The 21273-nt window shown below is 47.3% G+C and overlaps 1 long non-coding RNA gene across 1 annotated transcript; it reads left to right on the top strand.

Moving 5' to 3' along the window:
* Nucleotides 1–302: 302 nt before the first annotated feature.
* Nucleotides 303–16427, top strand: LOC149436331 (uncharacterized). Its single transcript, XR_016308309.1, has 3 exons — nt 303–404; nt 5959–6071; nt 16298–16427. It is a non-coding gene; the product is annotated as an uncharacterized LOC149436331 (long non-coding RNA).
* Nucleotides 16428–21273: the final 4846 nt, after the last annotated feature.

The following is a 21273-nucleotide window of genomic DNA, read 5'->3' as shown; positions in this document are numbered from 1 at the left end:
TACAGTGGGCAGCATAAGGACTCTGTGTGCCCTGAGGGGGGGTTGGGGGTTCTGTAGGTTTTAACCCTTCGTAGTGCTGAGCTGTGGCTTGTGTGCCTCTATACAGCTGGCCAGCAGCGAGCGGGTGAGGTCTCCGGGGGGGGGGATAAGCCGGGTGCAGGGAGGGGGTCTCATCTCCCCTCCGAGGATTAGGGACTGATGGAGAGAGCGGCTTCTCCTGAGCTGTGTCTGGCTCCGTGCCGCCGGACTCATGTATGGGACTCGGGGGGGGGGGGGGGGGGGCGCCGGCGGAGGGCGACCTCGGCGGATCTCGTCTTTGCATTTTGCAGGGCGTGCGCTCCCACCCCGGCCATGGAGCACGCCACCGGTGACGTCACCAGCCCACATCACCGTGATGCAATGGGGTGAGAGTCCTTCTCCTGCCCAATGGTGGGTGAGGGGTGTTACCTGGAGGGATGCTGCGATCCTGAACATCTTCATTCCTAGTACAGGAGCCTCGTGTTGAGGTCATGGCCGAACCTGGGGGGTAGGCTATGTCCCTCCCAAGATTTTAGTCGAGCCCCCCCAAAGCCACTCTAACCTGCCACTATAACACCCTAACCTGCCGCTATACTACCCAACCTGCCACTATACTACCCTTACATGTCACTATACCGCCCCAACCTGCCACTATACTAACCCTAACCTGCCACTATACTAACCCTAACCTGCCACTATACTAACCCTAACCTGCCACTATACTAACCCTAACCTGCCACTATACTAACCCTAACCTGCCACTATACTAACTCAACCTGCCGCTATACTACCCAACCTGCCACTATACCGCCCTAACCTGCCGCTATACTACCCAACCGGCCGCTATACTACCCAACCTGCCGCTATACTGCCCCAACCTGCCGCTATACTAACCCAACCTGCCGCTATACTACCCAACCTGCCGCTATACTAACCCAACCTGCCGCTATACTAACCCAACCTGCCGCTATACTACCCAACCTGCCGCTATACTAACCCAACCTGCCGCTATACTACCCAACCTGCCGCTATACTACCCTTACCTGTCACTATACCACCCTAACCTGCCACTATACTACCCAACCTGCCACTATACTACCCAACCTGCCACTATACTAACTCAACCTGCCGCTATACCGCCCCAACCTTCCACTATACCGCCCCAACCTGCCACTATACCGCCCCAACCTGCCACTATACCGCCCTAACCTGACACTATACTAACCCTAACCTGCCGCTGTACTAACCCTAACCTGCAGCTATACCGCCCCAACCTGCCACTATACCACCCTAACCTGCCGCTATACTAACTCAACCTGCCACTATACCACCCTAACCTGCCACTATACCGCCCCAACCTGCCACTATACCGCCCTAACCTGCCACTATACTAACCCTAACCTGCAGCTATACCACCCTAACCTGCCACTATACCACCCTAACCTGCCACTATACTAACCCTAACCTGCAGCTATACCGCCCCAACCTGCCACTATACCGCCCCAACCTGCCGCTATACCGCCCCAACCTGCCGCTATACCGCCCCAACCTGCCGCTATACCGCCCTAACCTGCCAATATACTACCCAAACTGCCACTATACCGCCCCAACCTGCCACTATACCACCCTAACCTGACACTATACCGCCCCAACCTGCCGCTATACCGCCCCAACCTGCCACTATACCACCCTAACCTGCCGCTATACTAACTCAACCTGCCACTATACCACCCTCACCTGCCACTATACTACCCTAACCTGCCACTATACCTCCCTAACCTGCCACCATACCACCCTAACCTGCCACTATACCACCCTAACCTGCTACTATAATAACCCTAACCTGCAGCTATACCGCCCCAACCTGCCACTATACCGCCCCAACCTGCCACTATACCGCCCTAACCTGCCACTATACTAACCCTAACCTGCCGCTATACCACCCCAACCTGCCGCTATACTAACCCTAACCTGCCGCTATACCGCCCCAACCTGCCGCTATACCGCCCTAACCTGCCGCTATACCGCCCTAACCTGCCAATATACTACCCAACCTGCCTCTATACCGCCCCAACCTGCCACTATACCACCCCAACCTGCCACTATACCGCCCCAACCTGCCACTATACCACCCGCACCTGCCGCTATACTGCCCCCAACCTGCCACTATTCTAACCCAACCTGCCACTATACTGCCCTAACCTGCCGCTATACCGCCCTAACCTGCCGCTATACCGCCCTAACCTGCCAATATACTACCCAACCTGCCGCTATACCGCCCCAACCTGCCACTATACCACCCCAACCTGCCACTATACTAACTCAACCTGCCACTATACCACCCCAACCTGCCACTATACCGCCCCAACCTGCCACTATACCACCCGCACCTGCCGCTATACCGCCCCCAACCTGCCACTATTCTAACCCAACCTGCCACTATACCGCCCCCAACCTGCCACTATACTGCCCCAACCTGCCACTATACCGCCCCAACCTGTCACTATACTGCCCTAACCTGCCACTATACTAACCCTAACCTGCCACTATACTAACCCTAACCTGCCACTATACTGCCCTTTCCTGTCACTATACCGCCCTAACCATAAAATACACACCCTCCCATAAAATCAGGTAAGAAAATGAACCCTTCAGTACAGTGAATCCCACATCACACTTTCCCTTTACTAACAATACCGAACCATGACCTAAAGGTCATCAGTGTAACAAACATCAATGTGGGAAGGAGAAATCATGGTAAATACCAACGCGTTTCACCGAGTTGGCTTCTTCAGGAGTTCAGAGGATGGGAAAACACCGTACTGACAGCCGCTCAGACCAAAGATCGACCCCGAGAGAGAGAGGCGGGTACAATGGGACCAGACATTGCCGGGAGCTCTCAGGCCAAGGCACACACAGGGGCCCAAACACCAAACTTCCCGAGGAAAAGGAGATTCCTAGTTCATAGCTATCATCTTCCGAATCATAGAAACAACTGGCCCACAAAGAATTGGCAAGATAGTATACAGCTTGTCAAATGCCTGCAATATCTGGAACCCTAACGATTCTAAAACATGAATCCACCCTCCATGGGGAGACGAAAAGCCAAATTCAGGTAGACGATATAGTTCTCTGTCTTTTCCTACATAAACCTCTCTCCCAGGGATCAGCATCACCTGTGATATGGGATTCACTGTACTGAAGGGTTCCTTTTCTTACCTGATTATGGGAGGGTGTATGTTCCATTTTATTATGTGTAATAACATTTCATCATTTTTATACATTTAGTTTTTCATCCTGAGTGTATATGAGCACCTTTAAAGTCCTTCAAGCCTTTGTTTCTTTTTGTAAATGTTCTTATCAATGTTATTGGTGAGAACATAATATACACTTTCTGTATACAGGCGTACCTCGGTTTACGAATGCCCCGGTGAACGTCATTTTTGGCTTACGAATGAAAATCCATTGAAAATAATGGCTCAGTTTACACATTTTTATCGCAGTACAAACAGATTAATTGGTTTTCAATGCATTTATGAATTTTTTTGGTAATCATGTCCCTGTACAGTATTTATGCCTTTAAAGTGCACTTTATAAAGAGTTTGGAACAGATAAAATACTTTTTTTAAACTTTTTTCTGACCTCCAGAACGGATTAATTGGTTTTCAATGCATTTACAAATTAATTTTTAATCATGTCCCTGTACAGTATTTATTCCTTTAAAGTGCACTTTATAAAGAGTTTTGAACAGATAAAATACCGTATTTTCCGGCGTATAAGACAACTTTTTTTACTTAACCTCCTCGGCGGTATGATTCTTTCCGATTTTTTTGTGCTGAAAGCGGTACATTTTTTTGCATGGAAATATGTAGTTTTTTATTGTAGGCTGTAATTTTTAGGAATAACTCACTGAAATCTGTCCGAACAAGAGTCTAGTAAACATCCCGGGTATGTTAAAATTTGAAACACGAAATCATAAATTATAATTTAATAAATAATCATAAAAAATAATATAATAATAATAAATTTAATTCAATAATATAATCAAACCAAAAACACTGAAATTTGAAATACAGAGGCAAATTCACACATCGCTGAGCAAAGTCGCAGAATAGTTTTCAGTGTCTGATGAGGAATTTCCCCCACGAATCATTATCACTCAATTCTGCAAGTGGTTCTGATTTACTATCGCTGTTCTCTAGCCGGTCTAAAACCACTTTTGACCTAAAGGGACGCTTTTTGGACGCCATGGACTTTTCTAAGTTTCCAGGCAGAAAGAACAGTAAAAATGCAGGCAGGGCGCCGGACAAAGCACTCGGGACAAAATGTATGTGAAATGGGTTGAAACAGCAATGTTTTACTATGTAATAATCATTTTTAAAAAAATGAAATTTTTTAAAAATTTCAAATTTGCCACTGATTTCGGCGCCCGTACGTCCCGACGTCACAGAGACTGGAACACGGAAGCCGGATGCCGGCATCGGCCGGAGGAGATGGCCGGGGATGCTGCAGGGGACACATCGCGGGAGTGCAGGACAAGGTAAGCGCTTCATGGACTCCCTGAGCAACGCCGCATGGTAAGCCCGAGTGTAGCTCGGGGTTACCGCTCTTGGTACTGAAATTTTACCCCGAGCTACACTCGGGAATACCGCCAAGGAGGTTAAAAACATACCCCAACAATTTGGGGGTCGTCTTATACGCCGGGTATAGAACGCTGGATGTGCGGTAATACTGTACGGTAGCTTCAGCTACATACAGTGTACCGCGCTGAGCCAATCACGGCGAGCGATGTATTCTATTAATGAATACAGAGCCTGCTCAGATTGGCTGAAGTTGTGACATCATCAGCCCGCCTCTCTGACGCAGCCATTCCGAGCAGGCTCTGTATTCATTAATAGAATACATCACTTTCCCGTGATTGGCTCACATGACGTCCTCCCATTCTCCGCACATGCGCGGTGATGCGCTGTGTCCGTCGGACACAGCGGATCACCGATCACGGAAAGAGCTGAAGATGTCGGCTCGGTCATGTGATCAGCTGTGTCCAATCACAGCTGATCACATGTACACAGGGAAATGCCGGCTATTCGCATTTCTCTCCTCTCGAGCTGTCACGCTGACAGAGGAAAGCCGGTAATCGGCATTCCTTGGGGGGGACATGTACATTGATCATCAGGGCACTGATGATCAGTGTGCCCTGATGATCAGTGTAGCCCCAGCAGTGCCACCTGTCAGTGTCCATCAGTGCTACATCAATGCCACATATCAGTGCCACATCAATGCCACATATCAGTGCCACATCAATGCCACATATCAGTGCCCATCTGAGCTGCCTTTCAGTGTCACCCATCAGTGCCAGTCAGTGCCACCTATCAATGCCAATCAGTGCCACCTATCATTGCCACCTACTAGTGCCAGTCAGTGCCGCCTATCAGTGCCATGTATCAGTGCTGCTTTCAGTGCCCATCAGTGATACCTGTCAATGCCCATCAGTGCCACCTACCAGTGCCTCCTCATCAGTGCCACCTATTTCATATGGGTACAGTGTTGCATAACCGCGCAATTGTCATTCAAAGTGTGACAGCGCTGAACGCTGAAAATTGGCCTGGGGGGGAAGTGGGTATAAGTGCCCTGTAGGCGAGGGGTTAAATGGTGTTACCTCAGAAGGGGGGTAGTCCTATACGCTGAGTATAGCCCAAAACCTATGTTTTAACTGGAAAATTAGGGGGTCGTCTTATACACCCAGTCGCCTTTTACGCCGGAAAATACGGTACTTTTTTTGACTTTTTGCTGATCTCCGGAATGGATTAATTGGTTTTCAATGCATTTACAAATTGATTTTTAATCATGTCCCTGTACAGTATCTATGCCTTTAAAGTGTACTTTATAAAGAGTTTTGAACAGATAAAAGACTTTTTTTTTCTTTTTTCTGACCTCCAGAACGGATTAATTGGTTTTCAGTGCATTCCTACGAATTGTTCGCAATACGGAAAGTCCCACAGAACAAATTAAATTCGTAAACCGAGTTACGCCTGTATGTCCCAGTGATAGAGGTATGAACTTTTATACATTAGAGCGGGGACCACAGTCTATAAAGGCATCTTGGATTATATATCATTTTATTCAGTGCTGTGAAAAGTATCTGCCCCCTTCCTGATTTTTTTTTTTTTCATATTTGTCAAACTTAAATGATTTGGATCATCGCAAACAAATTTAAATATTACACAAAGATAACCCGAGTAAATACAAAATACAGTTTTGGAATGATGATTTCATTTATTAAGGGAAAAAAGCTGTCCAAACCTTCCTGACCCTGTGTGAAAAAGTATGTAGCACTACCCCCTTAGGAGTCACTAGAGATTTGGGTTCCCCTGTAGTCCTGCACAGCCAGGCAAGACGCATTTCCTTCAGACTTTGCACTCCAGAGACAGTAAACAGTGCTTGAACTTGTTTTTTTTTTTTTTTAATTTTATTAGGGGTGGTAACTTGGATGGGATGAGGGGTACATGGGATGCCAAAGGAACTGTAAAACTGAGGACAACTTCCTGGAACTATGTTCAAGTAGTCAGAAAGGGGTTTCTCTTCTCTTCTTGGAGAACTAGTCAGCCTCTCCTTGTTTACCTCCTGATACCCTAGATGAAATCTCCTCTTCATTCACCTGCCCGAGGGAATCCCTGGCCAAGAGGTCCCAGCAGTTGCCACCTTAAATGAAAGCAGTCTCAGAAGAGGGCTAGTCAGGTTCCCCACCCGAATGCCCTTTCTCCTTATCCAGCCCAGGGGGTGTGGGATTACTCACTCCCTTTAGGCCTTACGCTTGGCTGGCTCCTTCCCCGCTTCCCAGGCTGTCCTTTCTCAGGGGACATGAGGCTCAGAGATCCTCCCTTCCAGCTCTTCTGCCTGTAGGTAGGCCCCCCACCCAGGCTCCATACACCATCCTGCTCAGTCCATCTTCAACATGAACTCTCCTGCTGTGGAGCATGCTCTGTCACTCTTAATGGCTGCCCTGACCCATGCCAAGCATCCTGCTTGGGGATTGGCCAGGACAGACCAGCCCCTCCTCATCCCATCCCACTGAGTTCTAGAGACTTCTCCAAGTCTCTAGATCAGGGGGAAGTTCCTGAGAGCTGGTCTGCAGAGCTTCTCAGCTCTGACCGAAATTCTATCCCCCTAGACCAGGGGTAGGCAACCTGCAGCTCTCTAGCTGTTGTGGAACTACATTTCCCATGAGACAGTGCAAAATTGACAGTTACAGCTATGACTTGCAGAGGCATGATAGAACTTGTAGTCCTGCAACAGCTGGAGAGCCGCAGGTTGCCTACCCCTGCCTTAGACTATTTCAACAGGCTGCTACTCAGCCTCTAACCAAAAAAAAAAAAATCATCTAGCTCCCCCTAGCTACCTAGGAGGGTGCTACAAGTAATTGCAGCCCCCCTCTCCCCCGCTGCTAAATCATGAATTAACTGTGATTAACCACATTGTTTGGAGCTGAGTTGAATTTTACTTGCCACACCCAGGCCTGATTACTGCCAGACCCGTTGAATCAAGATATCACTTAAATAGAAGCCGTCTGACAAAGTAAAGCACGCTAAAAGATCTCAAGAAGCAACACATCATGCTGCAGTCTAAAGAGATTCAAGAACAGATGAGAAACAAAATATATGCCATGTATCCACCTGGACAGTATTACAAAGCCATTTCTAAGGCTTTGGGACTCCAGCAAAAATTTTGGTCAGTAGGGGGCCCCATGAGATGCCCCTGGTACCTTTTTCATAGGCTTTTTTGAGTTTGGGCAGGGACACAGGGGCCCCATGATCCCCTATTGCCCGGGGGCCCCATGAGTTGTCAGTCCGCCCCTGGTCACCCTATACATCAGAAGCCCTCTGTATGTGAGTCCCCCCTCCATCACATCAGTGTCACCCCTATACATCAGAAGCCCTTTATACATGACCCCCCCCCCATCACATCAGAGTCACTGCTATACATCAAAAGCCCCTGTACATGACTCCCCCCATCACATCTGGGTGTCCCCCATCACATCAGGGTCCTGGCCCTGGAGGATCATTGGTTGTTGGTGTCCTAGCAGGGCAAACTGGACTCCATGCTCCTGACCCCTTAGGGGAATCCAGACCCCCCATGACACCTTTACCACTTTCGCAGACCAATAGTTTTTATTTTGAATCCTGCTGTTTAATCATCATTGATCCGGCCAGGTAAGAATATCGGCCTGCTGAAGTCTCCAGTTGGAGTAAAAAGCTAGCAAGCTTTCACCTCCACCCACAACTGAGATGCCATTCAATTCCTGAGCCCTGAGCACCGCTCCTTCAGCCTGCAGTCACCTCGACTTCTTCTCTCCTTGATTCACATAGTAAGAGCTATTTCTGGATCTCCTACGTACTATGCTTATTACCTAGGAGTTCTCGCATCTTGTATCGCCACGGTAACTGCTGAAACTAGCGACACCATAGGTCTCACTTATATAAAAAAAAAAAAATATATATATATCAAAAAATTAAATGTGGGATGTGTCACCCATGGCAACCAATCAGAACCCTTCTCGCTGTGACAGAGGCTTCATACTCAGCGATCCAGCATGGATGGAAGATTCCTGGATATTTTTCATTCCTGAAAATGTTTCTGTCTCAGTATCAGGACCTCGCTGTGTTGGTTTTCAGAACTTCTGGCACAAAGGTCTATGTATGAGACCTGTGCTAAGAAGAACATGGCTTGTTGTCCCCCTACCCTCGGTGGTCCTTTAACCATTTTGTCACCCGAGCAGTTTTTGCATTTTTTAAACATATTTTAAAAATCATTTTAGGCCTGAAGATTGTATGAAACTCCCAAAAACCTTATATATTTTTTGTAAGCAGACACCCTGGAGAACAAAATGGTGGTAGTTCAAAATATTTTTATATCACGCAATAGTAGCGATAACGGTTTATGAAATGCAAAATTTCTGTAAAAAATATACTTAAGTTAATTTTAGGGCACATAAAAGCAATATAATGCCCCTTTTCTTTGGCAAAATATAAAAAATGAAGTTGAGATACCCAACATGTCAAGATGAGGTTGCACCGAGTAAATAGATTCCCAACATGTCAAGATGAGGCTGCACTGAGTAAAGAGATACCCAACATGTCAAGATGAGCTTGAACCGAGTAAATAGATTCCCAACATGTCAAGATGAGGCTGCACTGAGTAAAGAGATACCCAACATGTCAAGAGGAGGTTGCACCAAGTAAATAGATTCCCAACATGTCAAAATGAGGTTGCACCGAGTAAATAGATAGCCAACTTGTCAAGATGAGGTTGCACCGAGTAAAGAGATACCCAACATATCAAGAAGAGGTTGCACCGAGTAAAGAGATACCCAACATATCAAGATGAGGTTGCACCGAGTAATTAGCCAACTTGTCAAGATGAGATTGCACCGAGTAAAGAGATACCCAACATGTCAAGATGAAGTTGCAAAGAGTAAATACCCAACATGTCAAGATGAAGTTGCAAAGAGTAAATACCCAACATGTCAAGATGAAGTTGCAAAGAGTAAATACCCAACATGTCAAGATGAAGTTGCAAAGAGTAAATACCCAACATGTCAAGATGAGGTTGCACCGAGTAAATAGCCAACATGTCAAGATGAGGTTGCACCGAGTAAACAGATACCCAACACATCAAGATGAGGTTGCACCAAGTAAATATATACCCAACATGCCAAGATCAAGTTGTACCGAGTAAAGAAATACCCAACATGTCAAGATGAAATTGCACCGAGTAAATAGATACCCAAAATGAGGTTGCACTGAGTAAATAGATTACGAACATGTCAAGAGAAAGTTGCAAGGGGTAAATATATACCCAACATGTCAAGATGAGGTTGAACTGAGTAAATAGATTCCCAACATGTCAAGATGAGGTTGCACCGAGTAAATAGATACCCAATACGTCAAGATTAATATTTTTGCATAGTTACGTCACCGCTCAAACTTGTCCAATCAGAGAACACTTTGCACCCCTTTAGAAAATGCTAAGAGTTCTCTCAATGGCGTCCTTGTGACTTCCTGGGCCCCTAAGGTGCTTTGTCTACCGCTGTGGGAGCCATTTTGGGCACACTCAGCATAATATCATACAAGGGAAAATTAACCTACCAGCTTGTTTTTGGAGCGCCCAACCAAGGTCTTTCATCGCAGGATCCCATCCCATCGACTACAATGACCTCTTCAAATATTTCAAACTTTAGGCCCTTACATTTTTCTGTGGCTCCAAATTTGAAATGAGCACCAAGGCTGATTTAGCCACTCCAGGGTCTGCTGTTGTCATTTGTAGACCTGCACACACATACCATGGTCAAACCAACCAGCATGTCCTTGGAATGTAGGAGAAGCATTCAAACTCCATTCAAATAATGTCCTGACCTCCATTCAAACCAAGGACCCCATAGATGCAAAGCAGAAGTGCTAACCACTAAACCACTATGTTGCCTGGTTTCAAAAGTCATTACAGTAATATAATTCCACCATGCTTATAGGAGCAGTGGCCTCTAGGTTCTCAAATCAAACCAGGTTCTGTTCTGGTTTTGAGTGTCCCCATTTTAGCATCTTATGTTATCCTTGATAACATATCCACTATATGTTATGATAACATATCCACACTCCACTATATGTTCTTCTGCATGCTTCTTGTCATTTATGTGACTTTGCACGTCCTCTGCCCCTACCACTTATTCTAATGAATTTCGCACCTTCCCCCTCCACCTTGGTTATTTATAGTCGGCATTTACACATGCTTGTATGAGCTTGAGAAAGGAGAAGAGCCTCTGAAATGCACCCAGAACTGGACACTTTCCTCGCTCTGCAAGGTGCAAGGCTTCTAACCAAGAACAGGGACACCACTTCTATCATCAGTAAGTAGGTCCCATGGTCAATGAATTCCGGCATTGTCTTCCTTCCAGTCTGAAGTTCTCCCTCTCCTCTCTGCAAGGCTACTACCTGAAAATGAGGACACCACCTGTACCATCATTGAGCAGGTCCTCTAGTCCATGAAGTCCAGCATTGTCTTCCTTCCAGCCTAAAGTTCTCCATCTCCACTCTGCAAAGCTTCTACCCAACAATGATGACCTGCCATTGAGCGGGTCCTCTAGACAGTGGAGTCCAGCACTGTCTTCCTTTCCATCTAATGTTAGCCCTGCAAGAGTAATACTCAACAATGAGGACACCACCTGTACCATAATTGAGCAGGTCCTCTAGTCCATTGAGTCCACCATTGTCCTTCCTGCCAGTCTAAAGTGATCTCTCTCCACTTTGCAAGGTTACTACCCAACAGAGAGGACATCACCTGTGCTATCATTGAGCAAATTCTCTAGTCCATGGAGTCCAGCATTGTCTTCATTCCATCCTAAAGTTCTCCCTCCTAGCCCTGCAAGATTACTACCCAACGATGAGGACACCACCTGTACCATCATTGAACAGGCCCTCTAGTTCATTGAGTCTAGCATTGCTCTTCCTTCCAGCCTAAAGTTCTCCCTCTCTGCTCTGCAAGATTACTACACCCAACAACAAGGACTCCACCTGTAGCATCATTGAGCAGGTCCTCTAGTCCATGGAATTCAGCATTGTCTTTCCTTCAAGCCTAAAGTTTGCCCTTTCAGCTCTGCAAGATTACTACTCAACAACAAGGACCACACATGTACCATCATTGAGCAGGTCCTCTAGTCCATGGAGTCCAGCATTGTCTTCATTCCATCCTAAAGTTCTCCCTCCAAGCCCTGCAAAATTACTACCCAACGATGAGGACACCACCTGTGCCATCATTGAACAGGCCCTCTAGTTCATTGAGTCCAGCATTGCTCTTCCTTCCAGCCTAAAGTTCTCCATCTCTGCTCTGCAAGATTACTACACCCAACAACAAGGACTCCACCTGTAGCATCATTGAGCAGGTCCTCTAGTCCATGGAGTTCAGCATTGTCTTTCCTTCAAGTCTAAAGTTTGCCCTTTCAGCTCTGCAAGATTACTACTCAACAACGAGGACCCCACCTGTACCATCATTGAGCAGGTCCTCTAGTCCAAGGAGTCCAGTATTGTCTTCCTTCCAGCCTAAAATTCTCCATCTCCACTCTGGAAAGCTTCTACCCAACAATGAGGAGACTGCCTGTATCATAATTAAGCAGGTCCTCTAGACAATGGAGTCCAGCACTGTCTTCCTTCTAGTCTAATGTTCTCCCTCTTAGCCCTGCAAGAGTAATACTTAACAATGAGGACACCACCTGTACCATAATTGAGCAGGTCCTCTAGACCACTGAGTCCAGCATTGTCCTTCCTTCCAGTCTAAAGTGATCTCTCTCCGTTCTGCAAGATTACTACCCAACAGCGAGGACACCACCTGCACCATTATTGAGCAGATCCTCTAGTCCATGGAGTCCAGCATTGTCTTCATTCCATCCTAAAGTTCTCCCTCCTAGCCCTGCAAGATTACTACCCAACGACGAGGACACCACCTGTACCATCATTGAGCAGGCCCTCTAGTGCATTGAGTCCAGCATTGCCCTTCCTTCCATCCTAAAAGTTCTCCCTCTCTGCTCTGCAAGATTACTACACTCAACAACAAGGACTCCACCTGTAGCATCATTAAGCAGGTCCTCTAGTCCATGGAGTCCAACATTGTCTTTCCTTCAAGCCTAAAGTTTGCCCTTTCAGCTCTACAAGATTACTACCCAACAATGAGAACACCAGCTGTATGATCATTGAGCAGGTCGTCTAGTCCATGGAGTCCAGCATCGTCTTTTGTTCCATCCTAAAGTTTGCCCTCTCCACTCTGCAAGATTACTACCCAACAACGAGGACACCACCTGTACCATCACTGTGCTGGTACTCTCACTCACAGAGTCCAACATCATCTTCTTTCCAGCCTAAAGTTCTCCTTCTCCACTCTGCTCCAACTCCACCATCTTGGAATGTAATCCTGCTGGCAAAGACCCACAGTGATCTCTGGATCCGTAGGGGATTTCATGAATGTGCAGACCCTTGGTGTTTCTCCACATGGGTGAAATCCCCAGTGCATGCCCAGATTCCCATGGGTCTCTACCCATTCCCATCAGTGCAGAGCTACCAAATAGGTAGAGCAGGCACCAGACTATAAGCCCCACACTGTTTAAGGGCCCTGCAACAAAATAATATTGGTTTGATCTTGAAAGAAAATTACATGAAACTTTTATTAAATTGTGAAAAAAATGAATCAACTCAAAGAAACAAAAACTTACCCGTAAAAGACTCTATAAGAAAATCCTTTATAAATGTAATGTACCCAAAAACAACAACGTAACGTCCATAAACCACAGACATCAGGTTCACATGACCATTTGTCTCCGAAAAGATCGTCTTCTTTCAGCTGTCAGTTTGTAAAACATTTAGTGGAACCCAGTGATGTATTTAGGTTTTGTGCTGCCCTAGGCAACACAAAAATCGTCCGCCACCACGGACACCAACCAACACCCCCCTCCCTTCCTCCTCCCGCGGAGAGAGCCTGACATTGACCAACGACAACTCTGACCCCACCTGGGAGAACCTTCCACTACCCCCCCCCCCGATAGAGAGAAAGACACCCATCTTCACAGCTCATCAATGGGCATGAGAGTCAGACTCTACATACACCATCAAGCAGCCCACAGCCTCTCTTGGATCCCACCTGGTTCCCATGGTTCACTTGTCCCTTCTTCCATCTCTTCTTCTGGGGGGATGTGCTGCCCCCCTGAACAATGCCACCCTAGGCAAGTGCCTTGTGGTAAATTTGCACCTGGTGGAACCTCTGTATGTGTAACATGCAGTAGTGATGGTCATCTCCATCCAGGGGCCGATGGGCACACTACTTAGTTCAATGTTATCCCACTTGAGCATGCCCATGAGAAACCTCCAGAAACCTTCGAGCGGGCCCCCAAGGTTTTCATTGCCTAGGGGCCTCCACAGAGATTAGTCCGGTACCAGTTCCCATAGGTATCAAACTCAAATACAGTTTTACTCTATATTGACATCCCAGAAGCCAGCAGGGGGCCTAGGCGAGGAATCGGGAAATAGATTTCCATCTAGGGGCCGATGAGCACACTACTTAGTTCAATGTTGTCCCACTTGAGCATGCGCATGCGAAACCTCCAGAAACCTTCGAGCGGGGCCCCCAAGGTTTTCATTGCCTAGGGGCCTCCACAGAGATTAGTCCGGTACTGGTTCCCATAGGTATCAAACTCAAATACAGTTTTACTCAATATTGACATCCCAGAAGGCAGCAGGGGGCCTAGGTGAGGAATCGGGAAATAGATTTCCATCTAGGGGGCCGATGAGCACACTACTTAGTTCAATGTTATCCCACTTGAGCATGCGCATGAGAAACCTCCAGAAACCTTCGAGCGGGCCCCCAAGGTTTTCATTGCCTAGGGGCCTCCACAGAGATTAGTCCGGTACCGGTTTCCATAGATATCAAACTCAAATACAGTTTCACTCAATATTGACATCCCAGAAGGCAGCAGGGGGCCTAGGCGAGGAATCGGGAAATAGATTTCCATCTAGGGGCCAATGAGCACACTACTTAGTTCAATGTTATCCCACTTGAGCATGCGCATGAGAAACCTCCAGAAACCTTCGAGCGGGGCCCCCAAGGTTTTCATTGCCTAGGGGCCTCCACAGAGATTAGTCCGGTACAGGTTCCCATAGGTATCAAACTCAAATACAGTTTTACTCAATATTGACATCCCAGAAGGCAGCAGGGGGCCTAGGCGAGGAATCGGGAAATAGATTTCCATCTAGGGGGCCGATGTGCACACTACCTAGTTCAATGTTATCCCACTTGAGCATGCCCATGAGAAACCTCCAGAAACTTTCAAGCGGGCCCCGAAGGTTTTCATTGCCTAGATTCTGGGTTCTGTGTGGAGCCTCATTGAGAATATTGTAGGTCATCTGCTGGGCTCGGGCGCCATTAGAATTTCTTAATGAATGCAAGTGCCCGTGCCCAGCCGCCAACCTTCCGGGTTCACAATGCATCAGGGCAGCCAGTCAGCACAGGACATGGAACTTCATAGAGATCACTGTGGTTGGGTGTAGTAACGGTGTCTATACAGTGGTTTCCATCTTCTAGAGGGATCCCATAGGTATGGTATATACATAGTTACATTGGTCCAAGTTGGAACAATGTAGCTACCTAAAAACATCCATACCTGTAGAGCACCCTCACAGCTGCTAGTGGAGATACATGTAGTTTGGCTCCTCTGTAGACAGAGGAACAAAGAGTTAATTGTACTTAGGAGGCTGTGACTCTGTTACCTCCCCCCCGTCCTCTGAAGCTCTCTGGATATTTCCAGAACATAGTGGGGGGAGGGATAGAGGCTGCAATCTGAATATTCATGGAGTTTCCACCAATCCTTGGGAAGGCAGGCTTAGAAGGTGGGAAAGCAGCCCATAAATACTCCGAAGCCTGGCAGTCTGGGAGCAGAGTCCAGGGTCCAGCCAGTCTGGAGGTGGCCCCTGTGCCAAGGGGCCCCTGGGACAGAAGAGAGAGAAGAAGAAAGCTGCAGGACATTATTATACGTTCTTCTTACCACCACTACTAATACTACTACTACTACCACTAATAATAATTATATATTTTAAAAATATTATTATCATTAAAAGAAGATTTATTATCATCATCATCATCGTTATTGTTATTATTACTATTATATTGTTATTATACGTTCTTCTTACCACCACTACTAATACTACTACTACTACTAATAATGAAATTAATAACATATGTAAATAATAATGTTATTATTATTATTTCCATCATTAGAAGATTTGTTATTATTATTATTAGTAGTAGTGGTGGTAAGAAGAACGTATAATAACAATATAATAGTAATAATAACAATAATAACGATGATGATGATGATAATAAATCTTCTTTTAATGATGATAATATTTTTAAAATATATAATTATTATTAGTGGTAGTAGTAATAATTATTAATATCTAATAATAACAATAATAATAATTCTATAGTAAAAAAAAGAAGATTTAGTAGTATTATTAGTAATAATACAAATAAATATTAAAAAAACAATTCTTCATAATAATAATAATCATCACCATCATCACAATAATATGTCATTATGAAAATGATAACAAATTAAAATTGAATTAAAATGAAACACGCAATGTAGATTTACCATAACCCCACCCGGGGGGGTGTACACAGAGGACAGACTTAATTCATAAAGCTGTTATGTGTGTTATGTGCCGTAGTAATTCTTTTTTTTTTTCAGATTCTATCATTGGCTCCCATTGCTGAAAATAACAGTCGTTCCTGCAAATAATCATCTTTATATCTTAGCAAATTGAGCCGATCGTGTAAAAAAAATAAATAAATAAATATATATATATATAAAATGTGGGTGCCGATCTGCTGCCTTTGTGTGATTTGTGCCATTAAACTGGAAGATGTGAGCCGGGTGAACGCTCCGCCTGCGTCTCGGGCAAAGCCTGATCATCCCAGAGATGATACTGAGAGACAATGGAAGCAGAGCGAGGGGGGTGCGATGGCGGCTGTTGCTATAGTTACCTTCTTATGCCGCTTTTACGAATATGGAATGGAAGGGGGAGCGGCGAGCCTCTTTCTCTTGTAATGTTTGATAATAGAGAATAATAGGCCGGACTGGTTCTGTAATATCGCCAAAGAAATGCAACAAATTGTAATATCCAATCAGCAAATATTTCCATTGTGAGTGAGATAAATGAGCTCATTTCATAAGGCGGCGAGCAAAGCGCAATTATCCATCGCTGCCGATCTGTCATCCTTTTTATGAGCTGACAAGTAAAAGATGACATTTGATTGGTTGCTTTGGGGTTGCATTTTATACAAAAAAATGACCCCCCCTTTGGGACTTTGATGCAGCAAACATCATCACACATGTGACCATAATGAACTCTTTATAGTCCTGCACTTTAGTGTACAAAATATTAATAAAAGATACATTATATGTAAAATCACACATTGCCTCTGATATCTATTCCAGGGATGTATTCCCTTTAACCCCTTCCAGTCCGGACACTTTCACCCCCTTCCAGTCCGGACACTTTCACCCCCTTCCAGTCCGGACGCTTTCACCCCTTCCAGTCTGGACGCTTTCACCCCCCTTCCAGTCCGGACACTTTCCCCCCCTTCCAGTCCGGACACTTTCACCCCCTTCCAGTCCGGACACTTTCATCCCCTTCCAGTCCGGACACTTTCACCCCCTTCCAGTCCGGACACTTTCACCCCCTTCCCGTCCGGACACTTTCCCCCCTTCCAGTCCGGACACTTTCCCCCCTTCCAGTCCGGACACTTTCCCCCCCTTCCAGTCCGGACACTTTCCCCCCCTTCCAGTCCGGACACTTTCACCCCCTTCCAGTCCGGACGCTTTCACCCCCTTCCAGTCCGGACGCTTTCACCCCTTCCAGTCTGGACGCTTTCACCCCCCTTCCAGTCCGGACACTTTCCCCCCCTTCCAGTCCGGACACTTTCGCCCCCTTCCAGTCCGGACACTTTCATCCCCTTCCAGTCCGGACACTTTCACCCCCTTCCAGTCCGGACACTTTCATCCCCTTCCAGTCCGGACACTTTCACCCCTTCCAGTCCGGACACTTTCACCCCCTTCCAGTCCGGACACTTTCATCCCCTTCCAGTCTGGACACTTTCACCCCCTTCCAGTCCGGACACTTTCACCCCCCTTCCAGTCCGGACACTTTCACCTCCTTCCAGTCCGGACACTTTCACCCCCTTCCAGTCCGGACACTTTCACCTCCTTCCAGTCCGGACACTTTCACCCCCTTCCAGTCCGGACACTTTCACCTCCTTCCAGTCCGGACACTTTCACCCCATTCCAGTCCGGACACTTTCACCCCCTTCCAGTCCAGACACTTTCACCCCCTTCCAGTCCGGACACTTCCCCCCCCCTTCCAGTCCGGACACTTTCACCCCCTTCCAGTCCGGACACTTTCCCCCCCTTCCAGTCCGGACACTTTCACCCCCTTCCAGTCCGGACACTTTCACCCCCTTCCAGTCCGGACACTTTCCCCCCTTCCAGTCTGGACACTTTCACCCCCCTTCCAGTCTGGACACTTTCACCCCCTTCCAGTCCCGACACTTTCACCCCCTTCCAGTCCGGACACTTTCAGCCCCTTCCAGTCCGGACACTTTCACCCCCTTGAAGTCCAGACACTTTCACCCCCTTGAAGTCCAGACACTTTCACCCCCCTTCCAGTCCGGACACTTTCTCCCCCTTCCAGTCCGGACACTTTCACCCCCTTCCAGTCCGGACACTTTCAACCCCTTCCCGTCCGGACACTTTCCCCCCTTCCAGTCCGGACACTTTCCCCCCTTCCAGTCCGGACACTTTCCCCCCCTTCCAGTCCAGACACTTTCCCCCCCTTCCAGTCCGGACGCTTTCACCCCCTTCCAGTCCGGACGCTTTCACCCCCTTCCAGTCCGGACGCTTTCACCCCTTCCAGTCTGGACGCTTTCACCCCCCTTCCAGTCCGGACACTTTCCCCCCCTTCCAGTCCGGACACTTTCACCCCCTTCCAGTCCGGACACTTTCATCCCCTTCCAGTCCGGACACTTTCACCCCCTTCCAGTCCGGACACTTTCACCCCCTTCCAGTCCGGACACTTTCATCCCCTTCCAGTCCGGACACTTTCACCCCTTCCAGTCCGGACACTTTCACCCCCTTCCAGTCCGGACACTTTCATCCCCTTCCAGTCTGGACACTTTCACCCCCTTCCAGTCCGGACACTTTCACCCCCCTTCCAGTCCGGACACTTTCACCTCCTTCCAGTCCGGACACTTTCACCCCCTTCCAGTCCGGACACTTTCACCTCCTTCCAGTCCGGACACTTTCACCCCCTTCCAGTCCGGACACTTTCACCTCCTTTCAGTCCGGACACTTTCACCCCATTCCAGTCCGGACACTTTCAGCCCCTTCCAGTCCAGACACTTTCACCCCCTTCCAGTCCGGACACTTCCCCCCCCCTTCCAGTCCGGACACTTTCACCCCCTTCCAGTCCGGACACTTTCACCCCCTTCCAGTCCGGACACTTTCCCCCCCTTCCAGTCCGGACACTTTCACCCCCTTCCAGTCCGGACACTTTCCCCCCCTTCCAGTCCGGACACTTTCACCCCCTTCCAGTCCGGACACTTTCACCCCCTTCCAGTCCGGACACTTTCACCCCCTTCCAGTCCGGACACTTTCCCCCCTTCCAGTCTGGACACTTTCACCCCCCTTCCAGTCTGGACACTTTCATCCCCTTCCAGTCCCGACACTTTCACCCCCTTCCAGTCCGGACACTTTCAGCCCCTTCCAGTCCGGACACTTTCACCCCCTTGAAGTCCAGACACTTTCACCCCCTTCCAGTCCGGACACTTTCCCCCCTTCCAGTCTGGACACTTTCACCCCCCTTCCAGTCCGGACACTTTCATCCCCTTCCAGTCCCGACACTTTCACCCCCTTCCAGTCCGGACACTTTCAGCCCCTTCCAGTCCGGACACTTTCACCCCCTTGAAGTCCAGACACTTTCACCCCCTTGAAGTCCAGACACTTTCACCCCCCTTCCAGTCCGGACACTTTCTCCCCCTTCCAGTCCGGACACTTTCACCCCCTTCCAGTCCGGACACTTTCACCCCCTTCCAATCCGGACACTTTCAACCCCTTCCAGTCTGGACACTTTCTCCCACTTCCAGTCCAGGCCAATGTTCAGATTGTAGCACTATCACACTTTGAATGACAATTGCGCAGTCATGCAACACTGCACCCATATGAATTTTTTTAGCATTTTTTTGAGACAGAAAATCTTTATTTTGATGGTATTTATTCACCGCTGGGATTTTAATTTTTTTTACTATATAAATGAAAAAGTCCAAACATTTTGGGGAAAAAGTGTTTTTCTTATCAAATGTTGCAAATAAATATTCTTTCTTCATAAATCTTGGCCAAAATATTTTTAGTAAATAAAAAAAAAACCCAAATTAGTTTATAACCAAAAATTATAATTTTTTAAAAACTTTTTTCACATTTTTGTTTTTTTATATTATTATTTATGGTTTTTTTTTTACATACTGTCACCCTAGCAGTACAGTGTCACCATGGTGACACTGTACTACTTGTGGGGGGTGATGATTTGTTTTTTTTTGTTTTTTTTTTACACTGATTGCTTTTACACCCATAAAGGCTGTAAAAACAATCATTTCTCCTCTCTGGCTGCATTCTTGCAACCATTAAGAAATACTGTGAGAGCTGTGATTGGTCACAGCTTGTCACATGGTACAAGGCTGTTGTGAATAGCCCTGTACCATGTGACCTCTGTGGTCATTCACAGATTTCACACGTAGTAAGCAATGATGTCAGAAGTGACATCTCGCTTACTACTCTGCATGTGATCACTGATTGGCCAATCAGTGATCACATGATCGGGACCTCACACAGAGGTCCCGTACAGCAATCGGTGTTCCCAGGGAGTGCGCACAGACGGGGAGCGGGGAGGACATTTATAAATGGCCACCCGCCCCTGCACTGCTCCCTTCCAGCCATTTGTATACATGGGCCAGACGAGAAGTGATTAAAGTGCAACAATACAACATCCCCAAAATAACCCCGACGCGTTTCGATCGTTCCACTTTTAGATCTTCCTCAGGGAACATGAGTGCAAAAAGGGATCTAAGGGAATTAAACAGTTAATGTTGATCAGAGCGGTCGTAAAAATGCTGACATCCAAGATGGGACTGCAAAGTCCAAAATTCAATGGAGTAAACCAAGGGTGTCAAAACTCCATTTCATTGCAGGCCGTATCAGCGTTATGGTTGCCCTTAAGGGCCGGTTGTATCTATAAGACTAGATGTCCAGAGCACCCCACCCCCATTACATCAGATGTCAGGCATCACCCACCCTCCCTAACATCACCGTGCACCCCATTTGGGGGCAGAGCTGGAAAGCACAAAGTACAGGGTCTGGAGGAGGACCCAGAATCTGCTGAATGCTGAGACCAGGGGAGGCAGAGATGAGGGGGTGCTGCAGATGCACTGAGAGGTGCAGGATTTGGCAGAGGAGTTCTATTGTCCTCACTGCTGGCAATTGCTGAGACAAGATGGGGGTGGAGACAAGGGGGTACCTGAAGAAGAGGTGCAAGGGCCACATGAAATGGCCTGGAGGGCCAAACTTGGCCCGCTGGGCTTGTGTTTGACACCTGTGGGTTAGCCTGTCTGACTCAT

This window comes from Staurois parvus, unplaced genomic scaffold, assembly GCF_062004578.1.
Source record: "Staurois parvus isolate SC_StPar_1 unplaced genomic scaffold, SC_StPar_1.0 ptg001376l, whole genome shotgun sequence".
Lineage (NCBI taxonomy): Eukaryota > Metazoa > Chordata > Amphibia > Anura > Ranidae > Staurois > Staurois parvus.
This window is presented reverse-complemented; position numbering and strand designations above follow the sequence as displayed.